The sequence below is a fragment of the Eublepharis macularius genome, chromosome 6, assembly GCF_028583425.1.
Source record: "Eublepharis macularius isolate TG4126 chromosome 6, MPM_Emac_v1.0, whole genome shotgun sequence".
In the NCBI taxonomy this organism is placed as follows: Eukaryota; Metazoa; Chordata; class Lepidosauria; order Squamata; family Eublepharidae; genus Eublepharis; species Eublepharis macularius.
In genome coordinates this window covers 27,039,065-27,054,537 of record NC_072795.1, presented here as the reverse complement: position 1 = coordinate 27,054,537, position 15,473 = coordinate 27,039,065, and positions in this window count along the sequence as shown.

Genomic DNA, 15,473 nt, shown 5'->3' with positions numbered 1-15,473 from the left:
AAGCTTCCGAGATCTGATGCATTTGGGCCCCTCAAACAATATGCGCTATCAAATTTAAAAGCAGGTATTGATATTAGCAGAGCTTGGCAAATATATGCAAACAATAATGAACACTCGGTGCAGATGCACCCTGGGTTCCGTGGGATGACTTCGGAGCATATCTGGAGGGGGGGTGCAAGGGGGTGCACCACACTGCTTGGAACACTGATTCGACACACTGAAGACTCCTTTTGCAATCTTCTTCTTCTTGTTGTTGTTAATGGCATTAACTTGAAGAATGAAAGTAGGAATGTAAGCTGTTGTCCTCCTGTAGAATGATATCCACCCTAACTCATTCAGCTCTCTCCACCTGATATTGTTCCTGGAATGTTTGCCCTTATGTATGTTTCCTAAAACAAAAAGGCCCTTTAAATCTGTGAGCATTTTAGGATGCTTAAAGGAGCTAAGAGGCAACTCAAGGCCATTCTTATTTATTATTGTTATTATTTATGTCATTTATAGTCTGCCTTTCTCACTGAAGGCGGACTACCCAGTGTGAGATTAGTACAGTCAATATCAAGGACATTTCCATAAACAATGCCATAGAGTAAATAAACACAAGTTTACAAAGGCATAAATCCCAATATAGAATTGAAGAAATGCTGAAACAGAATGTAAGCAGTTCTAGGACTGGCATTAGACAACATGAAGCGCAGGTAGCTCATAGAAGCACATATTTTTTAAAAATAGATAGTACATAAGGTGACAGTGATGCAGTCTCTAGTTCATAACTAGAGATGGACACGAACAGCAATATGAAATTTAAAAAGCCACAAACAGCCCAATCAGTTGTTCGCGAACAAGCTGTTTGTGAGGCCCCATTCTAAATGAACAGGTGGTAGTTGCAAGCTTCATTAGTTCCTGTTCATTGCTGTTCTCAAACCAGACAATCTGGCATCTGCAATCAATTCCCTTGGCAACCAGAGGCAGGGATTGCCTGAACTCTGTCTGAATTCCTGCTGTTGCCCTGGAAACCTCAATCTAAACCCAATCTAAGCTTGATAGGCAGGTCTTCCTTTCAAGTGTGGAGCTCCAAATTTGTTACAAGGAAGCAAAGAGCAGGGGGGAGGGGTTCCCAGCTCTGGTTTTGCAGACAGTGAGGGAGAGACAGTTGCTGTTGGCATTTTGAGAGAGAGACAGGGAGAGTGCATTGGAGTTTGAATTTTCTTTGTGTGTGGTGGGATAGGGGTCTACCTCTTCAAGTTCCAGGGCTGCTGCCAGGCTCTGGGCCAAGCTATTATTTATTACTGGTACCTTTCCTGCTCCCTGCTCAGGTAAGGTTTCTGGGAGTGGTGCAGTAGGGGTCTACCTCTTCAGGTTCCAGGGCTGCTGCCAGGCTCTGGTGCCAAGCTATTGTTTATTATTGGTACAATTTCCTGCTGTCTGCTCAGGTAGGGTTTCTGGGAGTGGTGTGGTAGGGATCTTGATGGCTCGAGGAGGGCCTGCTGGCCCCCATGAACAACAAAAATGTTCATGAACAGGTCATGTTCGTCAATGTTCGTTGTTCGTGGATGGCAACAAACAACCGACACCATGTTTGTGGGGTTTTTTTGGTTCGTGCCCAAATCTATTCATAACTCCTATGTTGATAACAGTTTTTGAACATTAAAAAACCCCATTTTTTTTCTTATTCTGGTGACACTTCACCGACATGTGAGTCACACATTTCTAAGCCCTTCAGTGGACCTATAACTCTGCTTAGGATCATCCTGTGAGATGCACACAGTCACTTGTGCTTAGCACCTGGATCTTTTTGCTGCTTTTTTTTGTTGTTGTTGATTATGAGGAATCCCCTGATTTTTTTTCCCCATTAAGTTATTTGAAAGTCTTGAAATGTAGCAGTTCCACTAACCAAAGAAATCTGGCTATGTGCCTGGGTCTACTGAAGCAGTGGAGAAGCTACAAGGCCAGGCAAAGGAAGTGTTCGAGAAATGCAGGCTTGATTCTCTGCCACAATCAGTGGAGTGAATCCTCTTCCTGTTTTTGGATCCTTCTTCTCCGTGCCACAGACTGATCGGCCATATTGATAATATCGTTCAAAGTTCATGTGATTTTTTAAAATTCAGGCAACTGCAAGAAATTATATTTTAAACACTGCACATACTTTGAAAAAATCCATGTCATGTTGAACACAGTTTACTATTTTCAGATTTGTTCTGATATTTGAGATCATAAAACTTCTGAAATTCTACAATGTCTTTATATTATTGCTCAGGACAGGAATTGTTATTCAGAGAGAGATATGCAATGTGAGACTATGACTGTTACTTTGATCATTATCCATCATGCTAGCAGTACAGATCGTAGGGAAATAGTGACAGAAAATCTTTCTGGGTTGCCAGTAAAAAAAATGTGCAATCTACTCACAGCAAATAAGGACTACCTATTTAGGTAGCTATTTAACTGCTTTTTATTAAAAAAATACTTGTATTGATACTATCACTTGAAAGTATTGACAATCAGATGAACCTGCTGATTTTTGAAAGGGAGACAGGAGTTTCATCACATGTTAGTGTGATACATCGTTTAGGCAACATTGACTCAAGGTATACATTCAGATCAAAGTAACCTATCCTGAATGCAGAATGTCTCTCTTGGCATCTTGTTCACAAACCCATGGTCATCTTTTGAAAGATTTCAAACACTGTATTTTACGTTCCATTGATCTCTTCCTCCAGGCTCCCCACCCTTGCTCCTGCATTCCTGTCCCCAAAGTCAACTGACCCTGCTGATGAAGTTCTTATGAAGAACTGATTTTGTCTTCTGCTAGGAGAAAGCTGGTTTACAGAAAGAAGTATTCAGGAGAAGCATAGAAATCACCCACAACTGCCAGAACAAACTTTCTCAGCCTTTTCTTAGGTTAAATCAGCCATTTGGAGCTTTCAGGCTTCATATTCCTATGAATGGACTACCATAGTTATGTCTAGCCACATGCAATGCCTGGGCTTTGTTCTCCATAGACATAGAATTTGTTCTCCATAAAGAGGTAAAAGTAGACCCTCTGTGCAAGCATTCGAGTCATTACTAAACCATGGGGGATGTCACATTTTCTTGGAAGACTTTTTGTTACAGGGTGGTTTGCCATTGCCTTCTCCAGTCATGTATACTTTACCTCGAGGAAACTGGGTAGTCATTTTACCTACTTCAGAAGGATGGAAAGCTGAGTCAACCTTGAGCTGGCTACCTGAACCCAGCTTCCACCAGGATTGAGTTCAAGTCATGAGCAGACCTTGGGCTGCAATACTGCTGCTTACCACTACCATGGGGCTCTTCTACAGGGCTCTTGTTCTCTATAGATCATAGAACTTTCCCCCAGGCCAGATTGGCTGGGTGTCCTGGAAGGTTTTTGCCTTCCTCTGGGCACACAGCAGGGATCACAGGAGGAGGTGAGTGGGGGGGGGGGAGATAGCTGTGAATTTCCTACATTATGCAGGGGTTGGACTAGATGACCATTGAGGTACATTCCAACTCTATGTTCCTATATTTCTAGGATGGATCAGAAGACACCACGCTGTTCACTCTTCTCAGCTCCAGCTTGTCAACTGTGATATGAAGCAAAAGGCTTTGATGAGTTCTCTGTAGGATAGAAAATGGATTGTTGGATATGCCTATCCACTATTCATTCACATTATCTAATGGTGGTCAAATGCCTTTCAAAGATTTTCCATGGGGCTCTTTGCCCTTGTCTTCTGGGTCTTTTAGCTTGCAAAAATGCAGTTCTTGAGCATCTTATACCAATGTTGCTGTTTGCGGAGTTTTTGAGATGTTGAATAAAAAATAAGATGCATTACTTCAACTCTTTTGCTCGTGTGCGCAAATTACCTTCAGGATGTCCTTTTATATCAAAATAACTATGATGAATGTTTTATGAGTTCAACATGCTTCACTTGACCTTGTCTGAATCTTTATATTTCCATTATTCCTCATGCTTTTTCATTATGGCAAGGTTTGGCATCCTGCAAGATCTTCCAGAATCAACAGGTTGTGCAACTGATCTTACGACACTGACAGAAATTAACCCAGGGCAATGCTGAATTCATGGTCCATAAAATTTCTTCACAATAGACTATCCTTTCACAAGAAACCTCTTATATGATGTTGCACTTGATGTGGCAATGACACCAAAAATAGAAAATTGTCTATAAACAAAAAGAGGGTAGATCAAGATGGGTAGCCATGTTAGTCTGTCTGTAGCAGTAGAAAAGAGCAAGAGTCTAGTAGCACCTGTAAGACTAACAAAATTTGTGGAAGGGTATGCGTTTTGTGAGTCTCACAGCTCAATCCTTCATAAGAGGGTAGAAGAATGAAAACTTCTCTCATTTCTAGAAGCACGATAGAAAAAAAGAGCATGGTTATCAGAGGCGATGCTTCTTTCTACTCCCAGGTAAATTCAGATATATAAAAAGGGCTTGCCAAACCCTACCCTGTACTTGGTTCTGCTCTCAAACCTTCTTCCATAATTGCTGATCTGAAATAACTGGACTTCCCTCATCAATACAGGCAGAGTATTTTTCTTCTTCTTCTCCCCTACTGAGTCCCTTCCTGAAATTGACCATCCATGTCTTTCTAACTGTTCCTGTCTCTTAGGTTCTTCTCTCCACACTGTCAGCCCATTAGCCTCACAAGCAGCCATTTCTCTCCCATAATATCCTCACCAGGCTAGGAACACCTTTTCTTCCTACCCTATGAAACCCTTTGCCACACATCCCTTCTCATTTTCTAGTGCCTCTTGGGGCAACATTTACTTTTACCTTTCTCTGCTATTTTGGGGGTGGGGTGGGGGCTAGACACATGGGAGGAACACAGTTTGGGTCCAAAGTAACTTTAATTGGGTGCCAACTTAAAGAAAGGAGCCCACTGACGTCTTTCCTGGGCCATTCCCACACGGCTTACCTTATTCTGCAAAATAGTGAAATCTCGTGAGAAGACGCTGTTATTGCATCTTCTCGTGCGATAACAGCGTCTTCTTGTGAGATTTCACACGAGATTTCGCTATTTTGAAGAATAAGGTAAGCCATGTGGAAACAGCCCTGGTGACTACCAATTGTTTTTAGAAAATGGGTAGGCTAATGGGTCTTTTGCCCTGCAGGGCTTCTGATTGGCCACTGGAGATCTGATTAGTTTTGCAGATATTAAAAAGAAATACTTTGGCATCAGCTGCTGGCACAGAAAAACAGTCTCCACTGTATGACTTCACTGTGTGTGAGCTGTGTATATGCAAGAAAATATTTTTTAAAATAAGATATTCATTTTAAAAGGCATCCTGAAGAACTTCTGCCTGAAATGTTAAAGAGTTATCTTAGAGTTATGCATAATCACTCTCCCTGAAATTTTGTGGTTGGCTTCTCTTCCTGTATCAGCCATTTTATGTTGGAGCCCACCAACCTCTGTCAGAATTCCAAAGGTACCTGCAGGCGCAAAAAAGATGAGGGATCCCTGGCTTAAAGTAACATAACTAAACATTAGGATTCTGCCAAAGTGAATGGTATTATCAGATTGTCACATGTAAACTGATGTTGTATTATTGCCACCGGATAGTTCAGTCTCACTGTCTTGTATGGCTATCATTTTGCTTCTCTTTCCTATTCTGTATGTTGGTCAAGTCAATAAAGTTAACTTGGCAGTACAGAATACATATGTGATCAATTCACATGTACTGGTAATTGCTGGTAATTGATCAGACAATGCACAAAATCCCCTGTTGGCTTTGCCAATTTCTATACTTCCTACACAGCTTCCTGTGAGTGCACATAGCTGCCAAAATTTGTACATGTTGTCCAGTCAACTCACATTAATTCCGACATGTCCATGATGAGAGCTTTGCATCTTGCAGTATTCATGTTCTACTCTGCTGAAATTTGAAATGGCATCTATGATTTTTTGTTGTTCATTTTAACACGTGGGAGATTTGGGTGTTTTTGTGATACACTCCTAAGAAAATGGTGGGGGCAGAAAAGTTTCCATTTCAGGACTCAGTACAGTAGGTTTATTGCATTTATTTGGTCAACAGAGCACTTTGTGGTTTCTATGACCACCCAGGCCTTCACAAATTAAAGATAATATTCCTTACTTAATGGTTTTAAGAGGGGCGGGGAATAGTTGCTATCAGTTATACAACTGAACAAATTGCTGCTCTTCACAGTTAGAGGTATATGTTTCCAGTAAGACTGTTCTTGCTTTGCCTTCCAAGAAATCACTCACTCTTTAGACTGTTAAGTTATACACTGGAGATGCTAAAAGCCTGTATCTTTCATGAAATTCTCAAAACATTTCCATTGTGCCAGGCATATGGCCCCCATATGATTAGAGAACATAATGGAAAACTGAAAGGTGTTTCATTAAAACTACCTAGCTGTGGGCAGAGTTGTCTAAACTGTGTTGATGTTTATCTTTGCTAACCATCTCACAGGAAAAAAAGGGTATTTCTTAGGAGGGTAATATTCATCTGTGCAAGAGATTCATAGTCCTGCTTCTGCATGAACTAAAATGTTAAAGCTCTGTTAAGGTGATAAATACAAACCTACAAATAATAGCTGTTGCAATGAATAATAAGGAATACACTGAAATATTCCAATAAAAGTGCATCCTTGGTTTAACTGGTGAAAAATACACGAAACTGCCTTATACTGACTCAAACCATTGGTCTAGCAAAGTCAATATTACCTACCCTGGCTGGAAGCATCTCTGCAGGGTCTCAGCTAGAGATTTCTCACATCACTTACTAACTGATACTTTTAACTGGAGGGCAGGGGGTTGAAGAAGGAGGGAGTGCATTTCTAATTGTTCATAGAGGCTGCTTCCACACACTTTGGATAATCCACTTTCAATACCCTTTAGTGAACATTTGGAACTGCTTTTCCATGTGTGGAACAAAAAATCCACTTCCAAAGGATTGCTAAAGTGCATTGAAAGTGCATTATTCAATGTGTGTGGAAATGGCCATAATTTACTTCACATGTCATTAGCCTACAGATAATTTATCAAGTACTTTTAGGCCAGTTCCTAAATAGTTATCTTGCTACTTAGTCATTTCAGTTCACCCTATCAGGGAGTTGGGTGAAGGTTGGTCCTCAGATTCCCACAAAGAACATACACAGTTTTATTTAAGTGTTGTTTATTCATACAAAATAAAACCCCTCATGGTTGTTTCCAGTAATCCCTCCCTCCCATCACAACAGGGCTTTCCGTTTCATTTTCCTGCTGCAGCCTATCTCAACAGCATAGGGAGTCAAGTACCAGTGTTTAATGGGAAGGGGAAGTAGCAGAAATTGTCCCCTCTTCTGAAAACGTAAGCACCCTTAAATCTTTGAAACTGCATGGCTGGGTACATGCCAATAGTACAGAATTTTTGTACAAGCAAGATAAAAATGTAAAGCAGTAGTGTTTGAGAGATTCTTTCCAGCACTGTTTCTTTCATCTCAGGCATATACATTCATATCCATGGCTTAGCTTTTCAGCATAGCAAAACTTTTTGTAGAGGCAGCTGGCTTTCCCACTTACCTTACATTTGTTAGCAAACGGTGGAAGAAGCCAATTCACATCTTTGAGATGTTGTTCAGGGATCTTATTTTATTTTGGCACATCTTTCCTTACATCTGTTCGCACAGTTCAGCAGGTGCCTGACATTAACTAATGCATTTTTCATACCCTTTTAGGAAAGAAGGTTGGTAGCTTTTCCTTGAAAAGCATCTCTATGTATTCTTTAAAGCCTCCTTTTTGATGCCTCAATGATTGCCATATTACAGCTCGACAGCTAGCATCACCAAAAAGAGGGAATGCAAAAAAATACGGCGACTGCAATCCTGTGCACAGCAAGGTTTCTCAAATCCAGTTTCTTACAATGGGATTTAAGCAGTCTCTCTGGACACCATTGCAGATGGTACTTCTCTGCAGCTAATTGTTATCTTCTTAAACAGATAAGTTGCAAAGTGCTTTAGTGGGAGGGAGGCGCTTAACCAATTGCCACATATGATAAGCTCTTTTTAAACATTACAGGGGTACATACTGGGAATGTGCTGCTGTAGCACAGTGGTTAAGTGGTTCAGCTGCAAAATCAGCACTCTACTGGTTCGGATCCCATTACTGCCATGAGCTTAGTATGTGACCTTGGGTAAGCCACTTCTCTCAGCCCCAGCTCCCCAGCTGTATTGTGGGGATAATAATAACACGAACTAGTTCACTGCTCTGGGTGAGGCACTAATTTGTCTAGAATAGCAGTATATAAGCAGTTATTATTATTCTTTTATTACTTGCAGGCCTCATGATTAGACATGGGCATGACCGGGAAAAAACCCCAAACACCCTGTTCATCGTTCGGTGCTGTCCGTGAACAATGAACAATGAACATGGATGAACATGAACTGTCCCCGGATATGTTTGTTGTTTGTGGGGGCCAGAACCCCACCCTCAACCCCCCCCCCACTTAGCCCCCTCTCCCCTCAAACCCACTTACCTGGCCCTTTAAAGATCCCTTTAAACTATCAGCTGGCAGATGGCAGGGGGGACACCCCACAAACTGACCTTCCCAATGTCCAATACCCACCAAATTTGCAGGGGACATAATCCTCACTGTCGTCTGAAGACCCACCAAGTTTCAGAGAGATTGCACCCCAGGAAAGACATGATTCATGGGTCTCCCCGTTGGCTGTCATTTTCTCTTCACAGTAGCAAAAACGGGACTCTCTGCTGGAAGTACTTTGAAAGGTAAAAGCCAGAAGGAAAGCTAGAAGGAGTTCAGACAGAGTTCAGTCCCTCTTTGTCTCTGGTTGCCAAGGGGATTGATTGCAGCAGGTGCCATACTATCTGGCTTGCCGAACGGCTGCCAAAGGCAACAGACGAGGCTTTTAACGACCACCTGTTCATTTAGGATGGGTCCTCACGAACAGCTTGTTCGAGAACAGCAGATTAGGCTGTTCGTGGGTTTTTTCTGTTCATAATCCTGTTTGTGCCCATGTCTACTCATGATACATGTGGTTACCTTTTCATCTGAAACAGACACCTCATGGATTTTCTACTTCACTGCATACCACTGCAGCTGAAAATATGGTGGAATATTTTGGATGGACCACATGTGTCAGGAGGATTGCAGGCAGCACACACTTCCAGCACTAGGGCTTCCAGGCCTTACACTAGGGATATCAAACCCTACAACCTTGGATATTCACTTCCACAGTCCTAATTGCCAAGCAGAGATTTTTTTTTTTAAAGATAGCATCAGCTGCATTGCTATGTCTCCCAGAGGTGGCAGATGGTATCTGTAGGAATCACCAGAAACTCTATAGTGTTGCCTGGAAGTGATGTAGAGATATAGCTGATGTCACATTCCCTTCCCTGTCCTTGTCCCTGCCTCAACACTCCCCCTTGACAGCAACCCTACCCAGGCCAGTACACATGGTTGGATATCCCAAATTTTGAAAAGAGCTATGGTAGGGGGCAGTTGTGAGTAGAACAGATATACCATGAATGTGAATTGTCAATATATTCTGCTGTGTGTTACGCCATCCGTTTCCTTGTGGTATGTGGAACAGGCCTCAACTCAGTTATGGTGAATGTTCTAAACTAGATACCCATGTTATAAGATAGCTGGAACAGTTGTCCCAAACAGCACGCTAATAGATAATGTGTCTTGGCAAAAATGGTTTCAGTTACAGAAAACCATAACCTGAGATGGTTGTTCTATCATAATATGCCCACTACGATCTTAGCGACACCTACCCTAATTTGGAGGAACATTGTGGAACTTCCTTTCCATCATGAAATCTGGATAGCTGTTGATCCTGCCAGTCAACAATTCCTCTAGACAGCCTCCCATTTCTCCTCAGTGTTTGATTCCGTTACTCTGCTTGCTGTGAAATACTTGCTATGTCCAAGTAAGTCCTTAGGCATGGCCTGATCATCCTGCTGCATCAGTTCTTAGTAGGCAACAAGGCACCACCACATGGCCTAATGCTTCTTTCTGTGGAGTAAACTGTTGCAGAACTGCATACAGCTTTTCACAAGTAGCAGCTGGGAGAGAGAAGATGATAAAAAAAGGCTTCTCTCACACAGTGCAGGCAGCCCATTGGTCTAGCTCAGGGGTCCCCAATATAGTGCCCTCCAGGTGTTTTTAGGAAATGGGTGTGGCCAGGTAGGGCTTTTGCCCAGTAAGGCTTCTGATTAGCCATTGGAGATCTAATTGGCTGTGCAGATTTTGAAAAAGTTGCTATGGCAGCAGCTGCCACCACAGCCCAAGGATCTTCACTGTATTCCCAAAGGTAAGCTGTGTGTATGCAACTAAATATTTTTAAACAATATGTTAATCTAAAAAGGCATCCTTTAAAAAAGGTACTCTGCCTGAAATGTTGAAGAGTTACCATAACCTCAGTCCCTGACATTTTGTGGTTGGCATCACCTCATATGGTGGCCATTTTATGGTTGCATCCACCACCCTGTGACAGAATTTTGAAGGTGCTTGCAGGCTCAAAAAGGTGGACCCAGTTTCAGTTTCTACTAGCTATAAATACTATAATGGCTATATAACCATCCCTACCAGTGGATGGGGCTGTTACACATCTGAGTGTTTGGGTTGGTTCTATATTGGTTCTAGTTGTCCTGTGGACAACTGTCATTTCTTTAACTGTATTAAATGTTTTTTTAAGATCTGAGCTGGAGACCACATGGAAAACTTTTATTAAAGTATGTTCCTTAACAAGTGCGTTATGATACCTTGGGGCAAATGACTGAAAATGTTTTTTGGGGGGGAAGAGCTTGGCTCTTATGTGCTCGATTTAATATTACTCCATGAATAATGAATATATCACCAAAAATGATGTACAACCAATTTATCAATTTTATCAGTCGCTCTTAATCTTATTACTCTAGACATTAGACATTTGAATTCATTCTACTCGTATTCTTGAAAACTCTACAAATCAATTAAAACCATTAATCCATAAGGAGGATCTGAAAATGGAGATAACATTATAATATAATGGGCAACTAAAATTGATAAATATATATATTTTTTTAAATGGATAGTCCAGTGGCAAATTCCTGGTCTAAACACAAACTGTTCCTTTATGTTTCAATGACTTTTAGGATGTTATCTCAATGGATTAGAAGAATGGCCAGTTGTTACACCTATTATCTGACCCAAACTGAGGCCTAGAAATAGACATGCCAGGCCTCTCACTAAGGTGGGAGGTCTCCTGATGGCAAGCCCCATTGCCTACTGCCATTCCAAGTGGCAGCGGGTAAAAAATAAAAAATACAATGTCATGTTGCTACATGACTTCCAGGTTCAACCTGGAAGTGACAATGGGTAGCTCTAGGAATTACAGGAAACTTAATAGTAAAACCAAGAGCCAGTTTGGTGCAGTGGTTAAGAGCAACAGGACTCTAATCTAGAGAACTGGGTTTGATTCCCCACTCCTCCACTTGAAGCCAATTGAGTGACCTTCGGTTAGTCATAGATCTCCGGAGCTTAGCCCCACCTACCTCACAGGGTGATTGTTGTGGAGATAATAATAACATACTTTGTAAACTGCTCTGAGTGTTAAGTTGTCCTGAAGGGCAGTATATAAATTAAATGTTGTTGTTTTTATTATTATTATCATTATTACAAAGAACCTAAGCCTCAATACCCCAGTTCTTTTGTTGGAAAGGAGCGGTTCTCTTTCTTGTGTTTTGTCAGCCGGTCTCCCAAGCACGATTGGCAAGCAGCAACGATAACATTATGTTTCTGCTGCAAACACGATGTTGCACAACCCCTTCAGATTAATTACCTAGGTAGGTGACAGTGCCAGGCACAATCTTCTCATTAAAATCTGAATCATCGATTTGCCTTGCAGCAGCATCCGTATCTCACATCATCTGACCCCTTGCAACTACCCATGATCAAATGTGAAGAAGAGGAAGCACAGCCAGGGTAATGGAGCAAAAGGGGGGATTTTAAACAATCTCCTTGTGATATCGCTCTACTATGACTGAAGGGGAAAAGCCATTAATAAGACTGCAATAGCAGGAATTTTCAAATGTTGCCAGTATGCACAAGTGTTGTGAGAAATGAATTTTTAAAGCCACCCATATATATATATTGACGAAGGCTTTCACAACCGGAGAATGCCAGGTGAAACGTTAGGAACTACAATGCCAAGACCATGGCCATACAGCCTGGAAAATCTACAACAAACACCCATATATAGATGACGCTACCTCTTCTATATGGTTCATTGCTTTTGTTCCTTAAGAAGCCTCTGCTGGGAGAAAGTAATTCTGACATCTCTCTGGTTGTTGTATGCCATAAGCAATTAAGGGTGGGTTGAGCCTGGAAGCCCAGGGCTATCATCAGTTGAACAACTTGACACTAGCTTCAAATATGAAAAGCAAATATGACCAGCAAATATGGCCTTATTTATCCCCACCTGCACATGAACACTGCCAAGAGGTCCCAAGATTCTTTTTTCTCCCAGCATGCTGCACAAACTAAGGGTTTTGTTAACACTGCATGATGACTGGGCATCCCCTCTTAACTTGCCCCATGATGGAAAGAATGATGGGATATTACAGGAATGGCCCTTCATTATCACATGCCTGAGGATGCTTGCTAATTCTCCATACCCATATAGGGTTGCCAGGTCCCATCAACCTCCGGGTGGGGATAGGGGCATGGCACTTACCTTGGGGGAGAGGGGGTGCACGCATGCGAACTGTGCACACGCCCCCACAGGCGAGATGATGTCACTTCAGAAGTGACATCATCGTGTAGCCCCTGGGAGCATGTCCAGCTTCTGCAGGGGCTCAAAACAGGCCCGATCAGTCCTGAAATGGGCCTGTTTTTGAAGTGCTGCAGAGCACAGGATCACTCCTGTGCTCTGCAGTGCCTGAAAACAGGCCTATTCTGCCATGGATTGGGCCCGTTTTAAGGCGCTGCGAAGCGCAGGAGTGCCCCTGCGCTCTGCAGCGCCTCAAAATGGGCACGTTTCAGCATGGATCAGGCCTTTTTTTGAGGTGATGCGGAGTGCAGGAGTGCTCCTGTGCTCCACAGCGCCTGAAAATGAGCCCAATCTGTGGCAGAATGGGCCTGTTTTGGGGCACTGTGGAGCACAGGAGTGCTCCTGTGCTCCGCAGCACCTCAAAACAAGCCCAATCTGCATTGAAACAAGCCCGTTTGGGGGCTCTGCAGAGCGCAGGAGCGCTCCTGCTCTCCGCAGTGCTCGAAAATGAGCCCGTTTCGCCATGGATAAGGCCTGTTTTCAGGCACTGCAGAGCACAGGAACACTCCCGTGCTCTGCAGCAGCCCTGATCCAGGCCAAAATGGACCCGATCCTGGTGGCTGCTGTGCTCGGGAGCACGCAGTGCCACGGGGGAGCCCACATGGAAGGTGCACGCCCCCTCGCCGGTTAGGTAAGTGGGGGCAGGGTGGTGGGAGCGGGTGTGGGGGATCCCTCATCCCCACCGGGGGGTTGGGATCCCTATACCCATAATGAGTGACCTGCCCTATGACAGGTTCCCTCCCCACACAATGACCTCTGTCTGAACTGGGACCCAAATGATTAATATTTCCCTTCTAAAAGGCTGGTAAGATTCTTGAACTCATGAAGCTGCCTTATAGTGAATCAGACCTTTGGTCTGTCAAGTCTGTTTTGAGTAGCAGTGGCACTCTGAGTTCTTAGCTAGTGGTCTTTCAGATCATTTACTTATTTGATCTTCTATCTGGAGCGACTGGGAATTGAACCTGAGACCTTCTGCATGCCAAGCAGATGTTCTTCCACAAAGCTACGGCCTCTCCCTTCTTTTTCCAATATAATAGTTTGGCCTGGCATAAAAGTGTGTAGTTTATACTTGAACTTAAAAAAAAATCCTGTCAGAAGCATCACTTAGAAATTGGGGTGATATATTTAAATTATTGTTGAGGGAGTGTTAAGATGTATGAAGTTGCCTCATACTGAGGACATTTGGCGACCAAGATCACTCTTACCTCTTCTGTCTGGCAGCAACTCTCCAACTCCCAACATGTCAAGTGTAGCCAGTCCTGCTGCTAGAAATCCTTTAATGGTGCTGCTAGTAAATGGAATCATGGCCAACAGACAACCTATCAGCTCTATCATCAAACCATGGTCTCAAGAGGGCAGTACAGTCCCCTTATCAGAAACCAGTCTCTTTTCTTCTGCTCAGTGTACATCAATGAAACGATTCTACTGAAGTCTTCCCAGGCAGCATCACTGTAAAAAACAGATGCAGCCTTAACATCTGTGAAATGTTTATCAGGAAACGGCACATAATTGTAAAATTACTTTGCCCACATCCCATGGCAAGAATTGAAATCGCCTGTTACTGAGAGGTCTTGGAAACTATCGCCTCACAGAACAATGCCTCTGCACATTATTGCTCCTATTGTGTTATGCAAACCAAGGTTTTCTTCTGGCAAAACAATCCGTAATGGCTGAGCAAAAAAGAGACTAAAGAAATAGAATTGTTTTCTGGAAGAATGGTTAGAATAGCAAAGATCACTGCCATTTATTCTATACACAACACTCTCCTTCCATCTCCGTCTTTGCGTGGGCTGGCTCAGCCACTGCCTCTGCTCTAGTAGGCAAGTATCTGCATGACAAAAGGTCAATCACTCTGTGACCCTTTAATGTAATGAGAATGAGACACCAGCTGTGGAGCTAGCGCTGGAAAGATTGCTTTCATTTCTCTGAATGTTGTATATCTCTGAATGTTGTATATCCTATAGATTTAGTGTAGCCAGTTGCCTTGTGATAGATGATATGAAGACACCTACTTACCATAGAGTAGAGAATTGGCCTTTAAAGAAATCAGAACACCATTCCAATTTCTTACTCTATGCACTCACCAGCTCTTCATGTAGTAAAGAAATGGCGTAAGCCTCTCCTCCCTATTATAATATCAAATATCAATGGCATGGATACCTGAATCTGAAGAATGAAGCAACCTGAAGAATAAAGAAGGCTTCCTTAAAATAGCCTCTTAGCTTTGCAATCCTAAACAGAGCTACACCCTTCTAAGAGAGTAATCCTAAACAGGTCTACTCAGAATCCAACTCAAGTCTATTCAGTGGGGCTTACTCTGAGGAAAGTGTTCTTAGGATTGTACTGGAGGTGTGGTAACTCTGCTTAGGATTGGACTGTAGGGGTACTGCATATGGTAAGACCTGGATAGACACCACTTGGTTACCCACAAAAGGTTACTGGTTTCAGGAGTGGTAGCTTAGAAAAGGTATCTCTCAGCATGGTTAATCTAGTTCTGATGAGTCATGAACAGTTTCATAAGTGTCCTTGGGCTTGGAGAACACTGTATGAAGGGAAATTAAACAGGAAATCTATTTCAGTCATCCAAATCTAGATAAATTAGATGCCTATCAAGGGGATGTGAGGAGTTAATCCAGTTGTTTATATTTTTCCCTGTTGTAGGTTATTAAAATGTAATAAGAT